This window comes from Perna viridis, chromosome 2, assembly GCF_037379345.1.
Source record: "Perna viridis isolate PV_CMFRI_1.1 ecotype Kerala chromosome 2, ASM3737934v1, whole genome shotgun sequence".
In the NCBI taxonomy this organism is placed as follows: Eukaryota; Metazoa; Mollusca; class Bivalvia; order Mytilida; family Mytilidae; genus Perna; species Perna viridis.
In genome coordinates this window covers 13,736,262-13,753,802 of record NC_142446.1, presented here as the reverse complement: position 1 = coordinate 13,753,802, position 17,541 = coordinate 13,736,262, and positions in this window count along the sequence as shown.

Here is a 17,541-nt window from a genome sequence, read left to right as displayed (position 1 = left end):
CAATGCGATCGATTAATTCGAGATTAGCAGCTGTCTCTATCTGTAAGCCTGGTGGTATTAGCTGATAATCCTGAGGCTTCGCCCAAGTTTTCACTCCATGGCCAGTGGGCAGCAAGAGAGTTACCTTTATTTTATCAAGAATTCTGCTTATGTGCACGTTATACGGGGCCTTCTTGATCTGGTTTGAGATTGTTAACGTTTTTTCATTGTTGAAGACCCCCATACAACACCAAGACACAGAAGAGGCATTAAAGCCCTGTTCCTTGGTGTCGGTTATTTTCAATGTATCTTGTGAGTTTATTTCAGACGCACATTCACTCCGTAACCACCCTTTTATATGTATGTACAAATATGTGATCAACCCCCAAACTGGGACTTGTTCGCTCGTAATTTTTTTAATGGTTGAATTGGCGAGAAAAGTCGGAAGGGGACTTTCTAGCATTTTGTCCTATTATTCTGCGAAATTTCCTGCTAGTTATAAAAGAATTACGCACAATAATGCTTACGAGTAGGTTATCAAACGGCGGTCTCTTAATTGCTAACTCGAAAACTATTTTTTTTATGACGATGACGTCGTGTCTTGCTTAAGTGTAGTTTCTTCCTTTGTGTTAGTTTGATAGCTTGTTGTTGTTTGAAGTTGCTGTTGCAATGTAATAGTCCATGGCTGTGTTTGCTTATTTGTTATACCATGTTCCGTCGTAGTTCCCATTTTTGTTAATTTCGAAAAGGTTTAAAGTTGTCATGATTAATGACATTTTCTCATTTGTGTTTGGTGTTCTCAATCTAGTTTTATCTTGGTCAAAATCGACCTTGCATGTATTTTTGTGCATAACTACTGTACAAAGTTTTGTTTATCAAATGGAAAACGCAGGGAGACGAACGGACAGACAGATGGACACTCAACTGAATTTTTACGCATAATAAAAAGTTTAGGTTTCATTCACACTTCCGAACTGTGCATTTTGCTCGAATAGAACTGCTTATCGTGCATACACAATGTAATCAAAGAAAGACAACTACATGTCTACTATAAGCTTTTGCAGACTTGGTACAACACATTTAAGTCAATCTAAATGTCTGAAAATGTCACTTCCTGTTGTTTTTGATTGAAGATCCAGTCGTTTTTTTGTTTTGTTTTTTGTTTGAATGTTTTTTTTTTGTTTTTTGTTTTGGCGGGGGTGGGGTGGGGGTGGGGTGGGGTGGGGGTGGGGTTAACACCCTTTAATTTTGTGAAAGTTCTGTTCCACTCAGTTAAAAGGTGCATAATAAATTCTTAAATTTTAAATAATTCAATATTTAATTCAAAGCAGTGGGTAGGGGGTTTACCAGTCATGCCAGTATACACTTGTGACGGTTTTGGCTAATTTTTCATTATTATCTCCCCTTAATACACATGGTAAAGTGAATTTTACTCTCGTTTGGCAGATATATTTCAATACTGTTTAGCGGATTTGATAGTCCTATTTAACAATTACTTGTAGGTATTGTTCATTTTAAATGATTGTCTTTTTGGACTAAAATTTTGAAGAGCCAATTTTACTTCTGTACCAAAACAAGTTTGATATAAGATTTAAATATAGTCTAAATGTGTAATTCTATCATTGTCTTGGAATTTGCTTCACAAAGTATGATTCACAGATCTAAAGTATCAAGATAAAAAAAGATGCACAGATCTAAGGATTTGTGTTAATCTTTCTAATTGCCAATTAGCTTTTGGAAATCTGATTCATATCGGGAAATTTCATCTAAATGTTGGTTTGAAAACTAAAGTAGTTTGATTTAAACTTTGCTAAATTTCAAACTAAATTCTGACTTTAAAATGAAGTAAAAATTAAAATATAAAGCTTACTTAGCTAATTTAGGTCCGTCATCACTGTGCGTCCTCTTTAGGGTTAATTTTTAGTCCGTCCTCTTTATTTACATTGCCAGTGCCGTCTATTTAAAAGCCGTATTGTTTTTGAAAAGTGCTATTGCATAAATTACTTCTATTTTTGAAACATTTACACAAACTTTGTACATTGTTGAATTTGAAATATTTATACTGATGTTTACAAATGTTGATGTTCTGGTATATAAAATATGAAAACTAATAAAGTCTTGAGTCTTATTGCCATTTAAAAAGCTCAGATTTCAGTGGAATGAACTAGTCTAGAATGCTGCAACATTATGGTACACACTGTCGTGTACTGTTGATATAAGGTCTGTCGTCTGTTGTTTCGTTTGAAGGTTCATATAGAGTACTTTACAGGTTTTCTTTCTATTTGTTCAGACAGATATATACAGATATAAAAAGCAATTCTAGACCATTTTAGTACACAGGGGGTACGGATAAGCATATTGTCCGAACCCGCAAGATGCTATTATGATAGAGTATATTGGATACATTCTTAATACAATATGTTGTTAAACCAACATAGATATAAAGGGGACAATGTACCAAGCATTCTGGACCTCATCTTCAGTAACGAAAAAGGAATGATTGCTGACATCGAACACTCCGTCCCCTTAGGAAATAGTGACCATGAAACTTTAGTGTTTAAATGTTTAGTGTGTACATAGACAAGAAAAGCTACGATATTCTAAGGGCGACTATGATTCCATAAATAGGACGCTATGTCGTGTAAATTGGGAACCGTTTCTAGATACCATCAGTGTCAACGACCTATGGAATAGCTTTGCCGATAAGTTATCAATTATATGTAAACAGAATATACCAGAAAATCTACACCAAAGTCGTATAACACGCCATGGATGGATAAGGAAACATTGTCAATAGTCCGAGAAAATGTTGAACTATGGATGAAATACATTCACTCCAGGAATTCGCAAAACCAAAAAAAAATTATGATCAGGCAAAAAGAATAGCAAGCGCCAAAGTAAGGGAAGCTCAGATAAAATAAGAGAAATCTGTATCTGAAAAAAAGAAAACGACCCAAAAGCCTTCTGGAAATATGTCCAATCAAAAACTAAGGTTAAATAGAATGTGTTATGGACGAGAATGGGGAGATACATACAAGTAACAGTACAAAAGCTGAACTCCTAAATACATTTTTCCTAAGTGTCTTCACAAATGAAACAAACCTGGACAATCTGCCATCCTTCAATGCCAGCACAGAAGAAAAGATAGAAAAAATTGTCGTTACAGAAGACATGGTAAAAACATCTCACCACGGTAAAGGAAAATAAATCGCAAGGTGCAGATGCAGTACACCCAAAACTTATAAAAGAGACAGTATATAGCATTACCAAACCAGTAACAAACATATTCAAAAAGTCTTTAGAAACTGGTGAATTGCCTGAAGTTTGGAAAAGCGCCAACATCACACCGATACACAAGAAGGGTCCAAAACATCAAGCCTCCAACTGTAGACCAATAATCTTAACTTCAATCATCTGTGAAACCTTGGAGAGAATAGTGAGGGACCAATTGGTAGATTATATGGAAACAAACGAACTTTTCACCAAGCATCAACATGGTTTCAGAAAAGCTCGATCCTGTGCCACGTAACTTACCCTACCGGTGCACCTGGTTCATGCTCCCAGTTTTTAGTGGAGTCCGAGTTGCTCATTTACTTTTGTTACTTTGTATGTATAATTTTATTTACTTTATGTTCTTTGTTGTGTATGTCTGTTTTCCATGTCTGGTCTTTGTCCCCGGATTACATTCTTTTGATTACCCTATAACCTTGTTCCCTTGATTACTCTTATAGAAGTTATGGGAAAATGGACGGAGGAGCTAGATAAACAAAATGCTATAGATTGTATATACCTCAATTTCCAGAAGCTTTTGATACAGTTCCGCACCAGCGTCTTATTCACAAATTAAAGAGTTAGGGTGTTTCTGGGAAACTATTGAAATTGATAGAAAATTTTCTGTCAGATAGAAAACAACGGGTCGTACTCAATGGTGAACACTCAGAATGGACTCAGGTTACAAGTGCACTCGATAGGAGAGTGTGCTCGGTCCTATCCTGTTTACGATCTACATTAATGACCTCCCAGATGCAATCGAAAATATGGCAAAGCTATTTGCGGACGATACAAGGATTACGAAAAAGTGAATACAAACGACGATCAGAACAGCTTGCAAAGGAATATTGATAGCCTAATGGACTGGTCAGATAAATGGCTTCTCAAATTCAACAAATCAAAGTGTAAACATCTCCACCTATGTCAAAATAACGGAGCACAATACACCATGAACAAAGAAATAATTGAAACTACTACACAAGAAAAGACTTTGGCAGAACTATAGGCAGCAAATAAAATTTTCCAGGATCATATTAACATACAAGTGGTCTGACCGAGTGGTCTAGGGCATTGGACTTTGTGCAGGCGGCGTTGCCATAGATATCGCACGGTACGAGTTCGAGTCCGCGGAGGGAACGACCAAAATTTGCATCGCAAATTTGACAGTTCTAACATCGTTGGAAAATTTTTCAGACCCTTCTGTAAGTTTACATTATCTTCCCTGTATCAATTGGATCCGATGGAACAGTGTAGCGAAAGGAGTCGTTACATTCTGAGACGTTTACACATACGTTTATATATATAGAAGGGTCTGAAAAATTCCCAACGATGTTAGAACTGTTAGAACCTCTTAGAAAAATTTAGTCAACAAAAGACAAATTACTATTTCAATAATTTGAATAATTAATAAAGGTTCAGAAGTTCAGTATTAAAGGATGAATGTACTCACAAAACAGCATTCAGTCATTCATCAGTCAATTAATTAATTTGCTAGTCAGATGCCCAGTGTTTTTATAAAACAAGAAAGTTCTAGAACGATTTATAAAACAGTCCATTAATAAATCAAATAAACAATATTTGTTTGTTGACAAATTCTAGAAAATGTTTACAAATATATCATTTCTATATTTTGCAATAAAGGTCAAACAGATTAGGTCAAACAAACTAATAATTATTACAAAATGTATGTAAAAATATACAGCAGCCTAACATAATATAGATATTGTAGAATTGTTCGAACAAAAAGTAAACCTAACTCACTAAATATGAATTGGAAGTTTCAATTAAATAATGATAATTTTTAAAAAGCCTCTCATCTAGACCCATATCATCTTAAATTCTATCCTAGCCCCACGTGAGAGGCTTTAGGCTTGTGATCATAATTGAACGTGATTGCCGCCTATGCTAAATTTTCGCTCTGTGAATTCAATGCCATTAGTCACATTGAAATTTGCAAACCTGCAATCAAAATCACACTTCTTTTTAAATTATTCAGAAATACTGACACCCACACTGTTTTTCACAGTATGGATTTATCAGGAATAGACATTGATGGTTTCACTGAACGAAAATTCTAGTGGCCTCATATCTAAACTAAAATACGTGACCGATGCAAACTACCGAATAGAGGGATCGAAAGGTGTTTAGGAATTCGAGTTTTGTACCCATTATTTTAAGCATCAAACAAATAAAAAACGAGAAAGATATGAGCAAATGCAATTGTAGAAGAGCAATTAAATCCCACTGAGAGATGCCATTCAAACATGTCTCTTGGAAAAAAAAGAAGCCTTTGACGAACTTCTTGTTTCATTTCACTCAAAAGCTTACTGAAGTTTCATGGAAATACTTCTTTAAAAGGCAGTATCAGCTTGGAATGGTATCTATTGTCGTCAAAGAGTAATCAAGGGAACCAAGGTCATAGCGGTAATCAAAAGAATGTAATCCAGGGACAAAGACCAGACATGGAAAACAGACATACACAACAAAGAACATAAAGTAACTAAAATCATACATACAAAGTAAAAAAAGTAAATGAGCAACTTGGACTCCACTAAAACAGGGAGCATGGACCAGGTGCACCGGTAGGATAAGCGTCCTCTGCTTTTCTAGAAACACCCGCCGAGTTGTTCATAAAAAGTCAAGTCCGGGGTAGACAAACGAGGGAAGGAAAACTATGACCCGTTGAATAAATCAGTTTTCATGGTGCTGATGGATACACCATAACGATCCACGAATTCATGATAACGGCCATAAAACTTCTGTAGTGATGACTTCAATCTTGTAGCAACATAACTCTGTTCCAGAAGCCTATTTGTTAGAGTTCTAGCGCGATACAAAAAGTCTGCGTTGTTTCGGCAAGCTCTGGCATAACGTATGAGTTGTGATATGAACACTCCATACACAGGTGCTGAAGGGATGTCGCCACAGACGAAAGGAAAGTTGACAAAATTCTGAATGAAAAGTCATCACGTTTGTCGTAAAGTTTGGTCAATAGTTTTCCTTTACCATCAATATCTAAGTGTAGGTCAAAATATGAGGCTGACTTCACAGTGTCTGTAGTATCCTTTATCTCAAGTTCTTTTGGGTAGATGCGATGTATCAAATCCCCGAAATTAGGATTGTTTAAAGATAATCTATATACGTCATCTATATAGCGGAAACTGAGATTGAAGGATCTAGACGATATTCTTTCTTTCTGATCAGATCAGCTATAAAGTCAGCCTCATACGAGTGAAGGAATAGGTCAGCAAGTAAAGGAGCACAATTTGTTCCCATTGGAATGCCGACCGTTTGTTGAAAAACACGTCCATCACACTGGACAAATATGTTGTCAATTAAAAATACGAGCGTTTTGTAAACATCTTCCTCTGTATATTTGGAAGATGATTTGGAATTATTTCTTACAAAGTATGAGGAATCTCTACCAAGAACTATATATTTGTATCTAGGTGTACCATCTTTTTTGGAAAAAACATCGATGTATAATGTTTTTAAGTCGGGATTTTAACTGAGTATGGGGAATAGAAGTATACAGTGTTGAAAAATCATAGGTTTTAATGCTATTATATTCAGATAATAGTCTTGAACTGATTGTCTCCAAAAGATCTTTCGAATTTTTCAGGATCCACGTTGAATTAATACCACTACAGGAGTAACAAGTGTTGTGGTAGGACTGTAGACCCTCATTGACAGTTGTGAGTATATAAGAGGTTTGGTGGTACATTTTGCAGATCCAGCTATGAAACATTGTTTGTATGGATTCTTGTGAAGTTTAGGAATCCAGTACATAGACGGTAAATCACAATCATTGTCCTTGGTAGAGAGACCAAAAGAGGATAGCACAGATTTATGGTTTTCTACAATCTCTTCTTTGGAGAGAGTGGTAGCAGTGTAGGTCTTATCACTGCTATTATTTTCTACGTCTACCTCTGATAATAAACATTGGATATAAAACGTTTTGCAGACAAAAACAATGTTGTTTTGGGCTTTTTCTGCTCGTACGACAACATATTTGTCATGTACAGTAGACAATGTTTTTGCTACATCTGGGTCTGAGAAAACTGATGTAGCCTTGGCACTCATTGACCTACTTAAAACTTTCATTCGCTTCAAAATTAAAGACCTCACGGCCTTTAACCACTTTGACAGAGAATCCATGCATTCTTGTTCTCGTTTTATCCATTTTCTTGCATAATCCTCGACGGCATCCATAAGAACTTTAAAGTTATAATTCCAATTTATGGAGCGTGGTTCACGGTACTTGGGACCTTTAGAAAGGATATTATGCAGAGATTCGTCTTCGATAATGGTTAAATCTCCCGTAACGACGTGACCAGAAGGACCATATTTGAATGGAGAGGTTTTGCAAGAACAGTCAGATGGTTTAGCATTGAAGTCCTCAATCTCGAGGTTCTGCAACAGCCTTTTATAATTGAAAATTTTGGATGCGATGGGTGAAGTATAGGAATATGAAATAATTGGTATGGATTTGTCTTTGAAATATGGGGGGGGGGGGAATTTTGTTGGTAACGTTTTTGTGATGGAGTATGTTAGCCAAATTAATTGCATCTATACCTTTGTTGACAAACGGTAGTGGAAGAAATGATCGTTTTTCTTCATCTTGACTTTTCACACAAACTGGTTTAAAGAGTCTGTGGAAACCAATATCCAAAATGATGGTAACAAGTCCGTATAATGATGAGGTGGGGTCAGAAACAGGAATGTCAAGACTTGTTTTGTAAAGGGAGTGTAGTAGAGTGAGAGGTATAGAATAAAGTTTGGTTCTAATGTGATGCAGTCCAAGAGGTTTTTGTATAAAAGAACGGAGACTATCTATGGAGACATCATGTAACTTAGGTGACGTATAGTGGCGATGGCCATGACTCCTTTCCCGTCTTGGATTTTTGTCAAATAAATTCATCACATTTATGTTATTGTTATATTGGCTTGAAAGGTGTCCTATACTTTTGATGTTGTCATTGCATCCGTAAGGTATTGCAGTACCTAGTCTGCGTATCCAGTACTCCTCTCTTTCCCTACGATAGTTTTTACTTAGAACGGGACTGTTCGTAGGATGGTAATTTTTTTTCTAAAATACGAACTTTCATGGAGAGGATTGAATGATCTTGTTGATTAAAGTGTTGATAAATTGTCGGGAATTTGGTGGTGTTAATTCCCGAACGATGACCGCACATTCTTTTATTTAATCGTTCTTCCGTTTCTCCGACATATATTAAACCACATAAGTTGCATTCTAATCCATATATTAAGTTTGTTGATTTGCAACTTAAGTCATCGTGACTTCTTGTATGGAAGGTTTTGTTTGTAAGGGAACTGGAGAAGTAAGGGTCGGTTATAAGAATGTTGCATGTTTTGCAATTTTTAATACCACATTTTGATATGGTACAATGTGGTTCGTCATCGTTGTAGTCAAATACATCGTTTAAAGTGATGGAACATGGTTTGATAATTTTAAAATAGTCAGAATTTTTGTACTGGAGTAGATGGTCTGCAGACTGAACGTGTGATTGGGTACTTTTAGTTGAATTGGTCGGGGCACTTTCCATACCAGATGTGAGTGTGCTAAGATTCCCATCTGGGGACACCACATACTTACAAGACAACAGAGTGTCCGATCTGCTGTCAAGTTCGGGCCTTTTTATACTGGGCGACGTCCGAGCCAGTTTTTCTTTCACTCCTTTTGTTAAAATGAACGTCAATGAAGGAAACTGTATTCGATCATGGCAAATTACAACTCTACTTTAACTTTTTGTTAAAGTAATGTTTAAAAACCATACGCAGTAGTACAAGAATTGCAGAATCAATTGAAATCAGTTTTCTTCCGAAAATTTGGTTGTGGTTTGCTTTCGTCTTATTTTTGTTGTTCATTTTTTGTGCACTTTTTTTTTATAAAAATGATAGTGATATTGTTTTAACACAGCCAAAGCGCCAAGTGATACTATGATTGTAACAATGAACACAGTATATGATAAGTATGTGCAAGATGCCTTTTCAACTTTTACTCGTTAGAATATCACATACAGGAACAGATTTAATCATTGTTTCTGTATTATTGTATCCATTCAATTATAGCCGTAATGTGTGAAATAAATGTGATTATTGAATCATGTGCGTGACGATAAATCATTGGGTGTACTCATGCTTAAGATTATCTTTCATGAAAGTTGAAGAAGTATGAAATATTCATAAGTGATTTTGCTATATGTTCGATGTTATCTCTTTCCAATATGAGCTTTGGAGCAAAATGGAATCAGAATTATATCCTTTTTATTTCTGGGAGATATAAGAGAGGAATATGAGACAATAATTAATCTGCAACGAAAACTCCTTTTTGAAGTGTTGCTTAAAATAAGAAGTTTATTAGACTCAAAATATAGAAGGAATGAAATCGAAAAGTTATGACGATAACAGAAAAGAATCTTAATTTTATAAAATAAAAAAACATTCGAGAAATCACTGAAGGTTTACTTCACCGAAAAGCTACAACGCGTCTTATTTTCTCTATAATAGGTACCTCTGCAAATATATTTGGCTTAAATTTAGTACATTGAACTAGCACCATATAGTGAGATAGTTTACCATTTAATTAAAATCTTTTACAATATTCAGTTGCAATGGAAACCACTACTTCCATATTAAAAATAAATAACATTAAAACAATTTTCCAATTCCCCTCCATATGAAGTTTTCAAAGTGTAATTAAGGGAACCAAGATTCTAGGGGAAATCAAAAGAATATAATGAGCAGCTCGGCGGGTGTTTCTAGAAAAACAGAAGACGCTTACCCTACCGGTGCACCTGGTCCATGCTTCCAGTTTTTAGTTGAGTCCGAGTTACTCATTTACTTTTGTTGCTTTGTATGCATTATTTTGGTTATTCAGTGTTCTTTGTTGTGTGTGTCTGTTTTTTCATGTCTGACCCTTGTCCCTGAATTACATTCTTTTGATTTTATTTGGTTTCCTTGATTACTCATTTGAATAATCATTTTCTACAAAATAATCCTTCTTTGAAGATATGAAATGATAATTTTGCTTTTTCCAAGATACTGATTTCAAATACGCAGTTTAATTCTCAGCCCTTAGATTTTGCCATCATGTAACATCATCTAATATAAACCTTGAACTATAAAGTGTCCAGAATTTGTGATCGTAATATTTTGTATTTTCTTTATTTTTCAGTTTTAAGATATGAATCTTCTGATATTTTTAAAGTTTTGCATCTTACGTGCAAGTTTGACCCATGCTCTTTTTGTGCTCCTATAAGTAACTTTTTGATTATAATTATTGTTGTTTCTATTGACATTAAGGAAAAATTGCATGAACGATATAAAGTTATCGTATATAAAATTTTACAAAAATTACCAAATTTCCTTTATAGGGAAATACATTTAAAAACCACAAGAAGTGGATTCACTATAGAATTAAACTCTTCTTTTGTTTTTGTTTTTGTTTTGTTTTGTTTTTGTTTATATTGAATTTATCGTAGTGTAAAATCGGACCATTTACCCGCAAAACAAATTGAAGTCAGGTTTTCGTTTGAATGCTCCGATTTACCTCTGAAATAGTCCTTATAATCCTAGTCCAAAATTATCTGAAATATTTACCTATTTTTCTTTTATGTAGACTCTCTTTCAGTGAAATTGACACATTGCAAATGGCAGCAGACATTCGACAACATAACATAGTTGTCATTTTCAATATTCAAAGTACATAATGCTTCTGATAACCATATTCTTTCAAAATTGTTGTTTTGAATATACTATACCGAAAATGAATGGAATAAAGCACATTATTCTGTTTAATCGGTTCCATCTTTTGTCGAAGCGATGGTAGCCATGTTTGTTTATGATACGGCGTGGAATTTACTCTGTGGTAAAAACTATCATCGCCGAGATAAACGGTGTACAAACAATCATTTTGCATAAAAACGCATATGGTAGCTAGTACGTCAATTGTTTGTTAAACAATTGAAAAGCCTTTCCCGTGAAAAATGTTTTTTTTCATCATGATTTTTGTAATGTAAGCTTGATGAGATTTCATTTGATATACAACAACCCTACTTTCTATGATCTTTAGCATTTTGCACTTATTAACCCAAACTGGATTCCTTTTTCCGTATCACAAAAAAACTTGACAATACGGAATGAAAAATCATCGCGGTTTGTCGTAGAGTTTGGTCAATAGTTTTTCTTTACCATCGGTCTCTAAGTCTATGTCAAGATATGAGGCTGATTTCTCAAGTTCTTTGGGGTAGATGCGATGTACCAAATCTCCGAAAGAAACTAGGATTGCATAACGATAATACGTCCTATAGCGAAAACTGAGACTTAAGGATCTAGCTAAAATATGTTCCTTCTTTTAGATCAGATCAGCTATAAAGTCAACCTCAAGGAATGAATATGTCAGCAAGTAGAGGAGCAAAATTTGTTCCCATTGGAATGCCATTTCTTGAAAAACGCGTCCACCACACTGGACAAATATGTTGTCGAAAAAAAGTTTCAGCATTTTGAAAACATTTCTTCGGTATATTTGAAAGATGATTTGGAATTATTTTTTACAAAGTACGAGAAATCTCTACAAAGAACTACATATTTGTATCTAGGTGTCTTTTTTTGGAGTAACAATAATTTTTGTATAATGTTTTTCAGTCGGGATTTTAACTGAGTATGGGGAATAGAAGTTTAAAGAGTTGATAAATCATAGGTTTTAATGCTATTGTATACTGATAATAATCTTGAATCTTGGTTTTCGAGAAGATCTTTCGATTTTTTCATGATCAACATTGAATGCATAAAGTTCACTCATTTCACATGAAAGTAGCATATGAATTTATTTTCTAAATCTAAATTTTCAATTTTTTTTACAAATCATCTGTGAAACATCTGAAATGTTTTGTCTAAGTCTTTGATATAGCCAGCACTCCACAGTTTAGTTTAGTTTCGTACTTTTGGCTAGGGATGAAAAATGACATGAATGGAAACCGGTGGTTGCTATAGTGATTAAAAATGAAGAATCCATTGTTGATAAAACATTTTCTGAAAAAGGGGACTTTTAAACGTATTTTGCAATATTTTATATATTTTCAATGTTGAAGGGGCCTTTTCAATGACAATTTGAGTTCATTGTGAAAGTGAAAGTAAGTCAATTTTTTACCATGCTAAATTAAATAAGTGGATTACCAAGTGAAAAAGCTCAAAATCTGACCCACCGGCGATGCCCATATGAGGAAAGGGTTTTCGAAGGAAAAAGTTTGGACAGTTTCAGGGGATGAAATAAAAATTTAAGATATTTTGCGAGAAAAATCTGATTTTGTGAACTTTTTTGCAAATTTTCGCATATTTTTGCATGGTTTCTATGGTAACCCTATTTGCTGTTGGTAATTTTTTCCAGAAAATTTTTACTGCTTCCTGAAGGCCTTGGCTTGAGCTATTGCTATTTACAGATGCTTGACATTTTTTTAAAGTGGTAAATGTTACAAAGCATCAGATTACAAGACCAAAATTAGGCAGTTCTACAATACTGTGGAGTGCTGGCCTAATGGACATTCTAAGTGAAAATAAATTTCATCTTCTATAACATTTAAAGTATATAATCTGCACAAACTTTTTTCCAGATTTTTTCATCTAAATTTTTGTAGCGTCTATGCTCGATTGCAAATTTATGAGTACTATTTCTAAGCTAGGTAAGATATTTGCTATCATCAAAATCTTTTCCTAAATGTAGGTAAGACTCCTCTTTGAAAATATTTTTGAATTTATAATAAGTGCACAATTTTCAATTTGTAACCGTAGAAATACATTTGAAGTTGATCTTTCCAATAAATCATATACCGTTTTTTATTTCTGATAATTTATATTTTAATGATAAATTTTTGATAATTATTATTAGAAACACTCAACTGATACACAATATTAATAATATTCAACACAAGTATACCAAGTCCAAATACCATTTCTGTGTAAATCTTTACTATTATGTAGTACATGGTGCATTTATATAAATGATTTTCGTCAAATTTTCTTATCTCATGCAAAAAAATAACAAATGCTATCAATATGAGGATGCCAATGACCTAGTTCTCCATACATAAATAAATTGGTTGCCTTGTTATGAACTCAAAGAATATATTTGTAAAACAAAGTTTTTTCTAGTTGAAAGTCTGCTATGCTTTTGCTCGAAATCATAAGGATTTCTCTGCTTTGAGTACAAATGCATAGACTTGCTACAAGCCTTTCTGTAATATATATTTTATTTGATTAAATATCATTACTTTCAAATATTCATTCACTATCCAACTGCTGTACAGAGAGACTTATATAATTTGCAGTGTCCATAATTGAGGCCAGAAAATTTAGCAATAAAATTTCATTGAATCTGTCATCTTGGTAATAAAAATGTACTTAAAACCCAAACAACACTGATAGTTATATGATAAGGGAAATAATGACCATGTTATTCCAACATTCCTAAGCTATGTAACAATTAGTTTATATTTTGTGCTTATGGATTCAGATGTTCCTTTAACACCTGAAAAGTATTTCTTTATATTGACTATACACCAATTATGTGTATGTGTATTATGTGGTGATAAAATTGTAAAAAGAGAGTATAGAAGTTATTTCATGGTAGTATAAAAACAGAATTTTGTCATCTTATTGAAAGGCACTTGGATATTTCTATTTGCCAAGATTTACATACTGATATTTTATGTAGAAAGTACCTCAGAAATGTTCAAAAACTTGAAGAAACAATTAAATTATTAAAAGACTCATACAACAAAACATTGGTAAAATTGCAACATCCCCATGGAAAGGAAAATCCTATTCACTCTAAACTGGTTGATAAAACAATCATACACTGTATAACCAAGTCTGCATTCCTAGCTATCAGAAGCAATTAATTTTATGAGTGAACTGTGGAAGAGCAGTGACAAGATTAAGTGGTCTATTTATAGGTGACCAGAATATGGTCAGAGGCTCTGCAGATTATACAAGTCTCTCTGTACAGCAGTTGGATAGTGAATGAATATTTGATAGTAATGATTTTTAATCAAATAAAATATATATATTACAGAGAGACTTGTAGCAAGTATATAAAAATGCACTGCATCTTCCACAAATATCTTAACCAAGCGAAATTGGCTTGATCGTATGATCGAAAATGTGAAAGTTGTGAAAAATGTGCTGAGTACAATATTACGAAAAACATCTTTAGGCAAATTTAGGTATGCTGGACATGTGTTTCAAGAAGTAATCTCTCATCAGCAGCATTACAAAAAAGGTCAGGATTCAAAAGTAAATTATGTACATAGAGTACACAAAAGCCAAAATTATCGAAATAGAAAGTCTTCAATCATTTCTACCAGAGTAAGTCAAAGGAGCTACATTATTTTGCACATGCTTAATACAAAAACGAAACCTCAGTGTTTTAGTGGTTTCGAATTGTTCTAGCACTGGCATCGTCCCAGTGGTTTGTAAATTCAAAATACCAATCATATTAGAAATTTTTTGTATGCTGTACACGAGTTTTAAGGTGTAGCATCATACCACGTTCACAGTGCTATTGAACAATATTTTATAATTCAAGCGGTTATATGATAATTTTGCAAAAAAAACATTTGACATTTTCTTAAAAATCCATGACTTAAGGTTCTTTGAACCATTCATTTATATATGGCGTGTTTCCAATACAGTTAAAAATTGGAGTAATATTTTCATAAATGATATGATTGACAACAATGATAATATATCTGAACAAATCATCCATGAGAAACTAAATAACAAAAACATTTGATATATTTAGGAGAATTTTCTATGATATGAAAATCAATACCAGAAGAATGGCAAAAAATGTGTTATTGTTTAGAACTGCAAATAAAATATTTTGGGATTTTAAGTTGACTGACATGTCCATCATTGAAAAAATAAACATTAAACGTTTTTTGCAAAACTTAAAACAAACAAAACAAACAAGCAAAAACAAAAATACCGAATCTCCTACAGCTGTACGATTTCCGATTAAGCTCATGGAGTGCAGATGACACGTTTATTTAATTAAATGATAATAAAACACTTTCTTTAAAAGGGAAACTTCCGCTACGTATTTTGCCGAACAAACAGTTGTTAGAAAATGGAATATAACAGACAATTCAAATTAAATATGTGGGAAGAAGAACACCATTATGAACCATTCTTAATCGGTTGTTTTTTTCAAAAGCTTTTTGTAAAAACTTAACAGAGTTAATCGGAAAATACATATCAATAAACCAAAAAAGGAAAAAAAAATATATTATCTGTTTATCTGTTACAAATTATATGACCGAAACAACGACTAATACCGTTATGGTATAAACTATCTGTGCAACAGCTGATTGTAGTATTTAGTAGTTGATTGATTGATTGTTGGGGTTTAACGCCCGAGCGGCAGTATTTCATCTATATTTAGGCAATGAACATGAAATGGGTGATAACATGAACATGAAATGATGATGATGATGAAATGAAAAAAGGGATGGGATACAAGGATAATAAGGTATACAAATTTTGACTGCCACAAGAAAAAGGAAGGGATGGGTAGGGTCGGACAATTTAGCCTCCTGTGGCGGAGCGCAAAGGTTCCTACTCCTTTCGAATACTACAGCAGGGTTAATACATGGGGAAAGGATGAGGATATGATTATTAGTTTATTAGCTTTTTGAATTAGTTATAGATGTTTAGTTGGGTTTAAATTATATTGAAATGAAGGAATGGTTAAATGATAACAGATTTCAGAGATGTCACCTTCACACTATTAATTGCACATACATGCTATACAAATTATAAGATCCTTCATCTAAATATATACAACAATACAAATACATATAGTGCCGGGGCATTTATATAGCATTGAACTCTTTCATTTCCCTCGCTTAAATGGAGTAGGGTTAAACAATGCAATTACGCAGGATAAGCATTTAGTTAGTTAGTCAGGTATCCAAATAGCATTTATTACAAGATCATGATGAAAAATCAAAACGAGTCGTTAGATAAGGGGTCAAGGTAAACAAGTTGAATGAAAAATTGGAATGCAGGACATGGGCTTTGTGGTATACCTGCACAATCTTGAAATCAGTCAGGAAAAAAACTTTGGTTTAAGACAGGGAACAAAGGTCTACTATGGTTATTAGCGAACCCCTTTTCATATTTTAGATAACATGGCAATAACTTATTGTTACATAATTACCACCTTTCTATAAATTCTGATTATTTACAACATAAAGTTAGATTTAAATGAATCATAATTAAGTTAACTACAACCATTACATAACCTCGAATGTAAGACTGACATATTTCTATAGCCAAAATAAAAAAAAATTATTACTGCTGTCTTTTATGTAAGTTAAGTAAGCGCCGTAACTTGTTATAAGTGACGAAACCGTCGGCGGTAAACGAATGTTAATAACTTAGCAAAAAAAATTTCCGACGACCATTGGCTCGATAGACCGGGTACCAGTGGATAAATTACGGTCACACCAGAATTAACGATTAGGACAATAAGGAAATAATAAAGAAAATGGGATAATGGATTTTGCGTGAAAAGTTGTATGTTAAGCCGCTTCAAATATTAGTTGACAACGGATCAACAATCAAAAGACTCTGTTTTAAGATATATGAATTTAATAATGACTATTCATCTACCAGTCAGAATTTCCCTCGCACACAGCCTACTGAATGTGTTTTGTACCATGTAAACGGTATCCAACTCAACACACAGGGATTGTATTCATGTGAACTTATATTAGACAGAACAGAGTACCAAATAAAGTCTTTAGTATGTTAAATAGACCAAAGCGCTATCCCAGGCAAAACTTTTTTTTTAAATTGAAAGAAAATATAAACGACAGACTTTAATGCAGATGTAATCTCGAAGTCAGTAGTCAAATATAATAGAATACAGGGGATGTAGCTACTGTCCGACAACCCTTAAGAAAGCTCCTACTGGTAAACGTGAAGTTGAAGAGCAAGAAATTGCCAAAATGCTAAAATGAAGAGTAATAGAACCTTCTACCATTCCATGGATATAATACTCACTAAGAAGGGTGGAACGCCACGTTTCTGTGTATACAATAGGATTTTAAACCAGTACATTATCAACAAATTTGAATAAAAAATTCCACGTGTCGACGACTGCACTGAAGCCACGTCGGGAGCAAAATGGTTCAGTCGTTTAGATTTTAATTTTAGGGTTCCGCCATGAGTAGTTACATTCAGATGAGAGAGACTTCGGCATTCTCA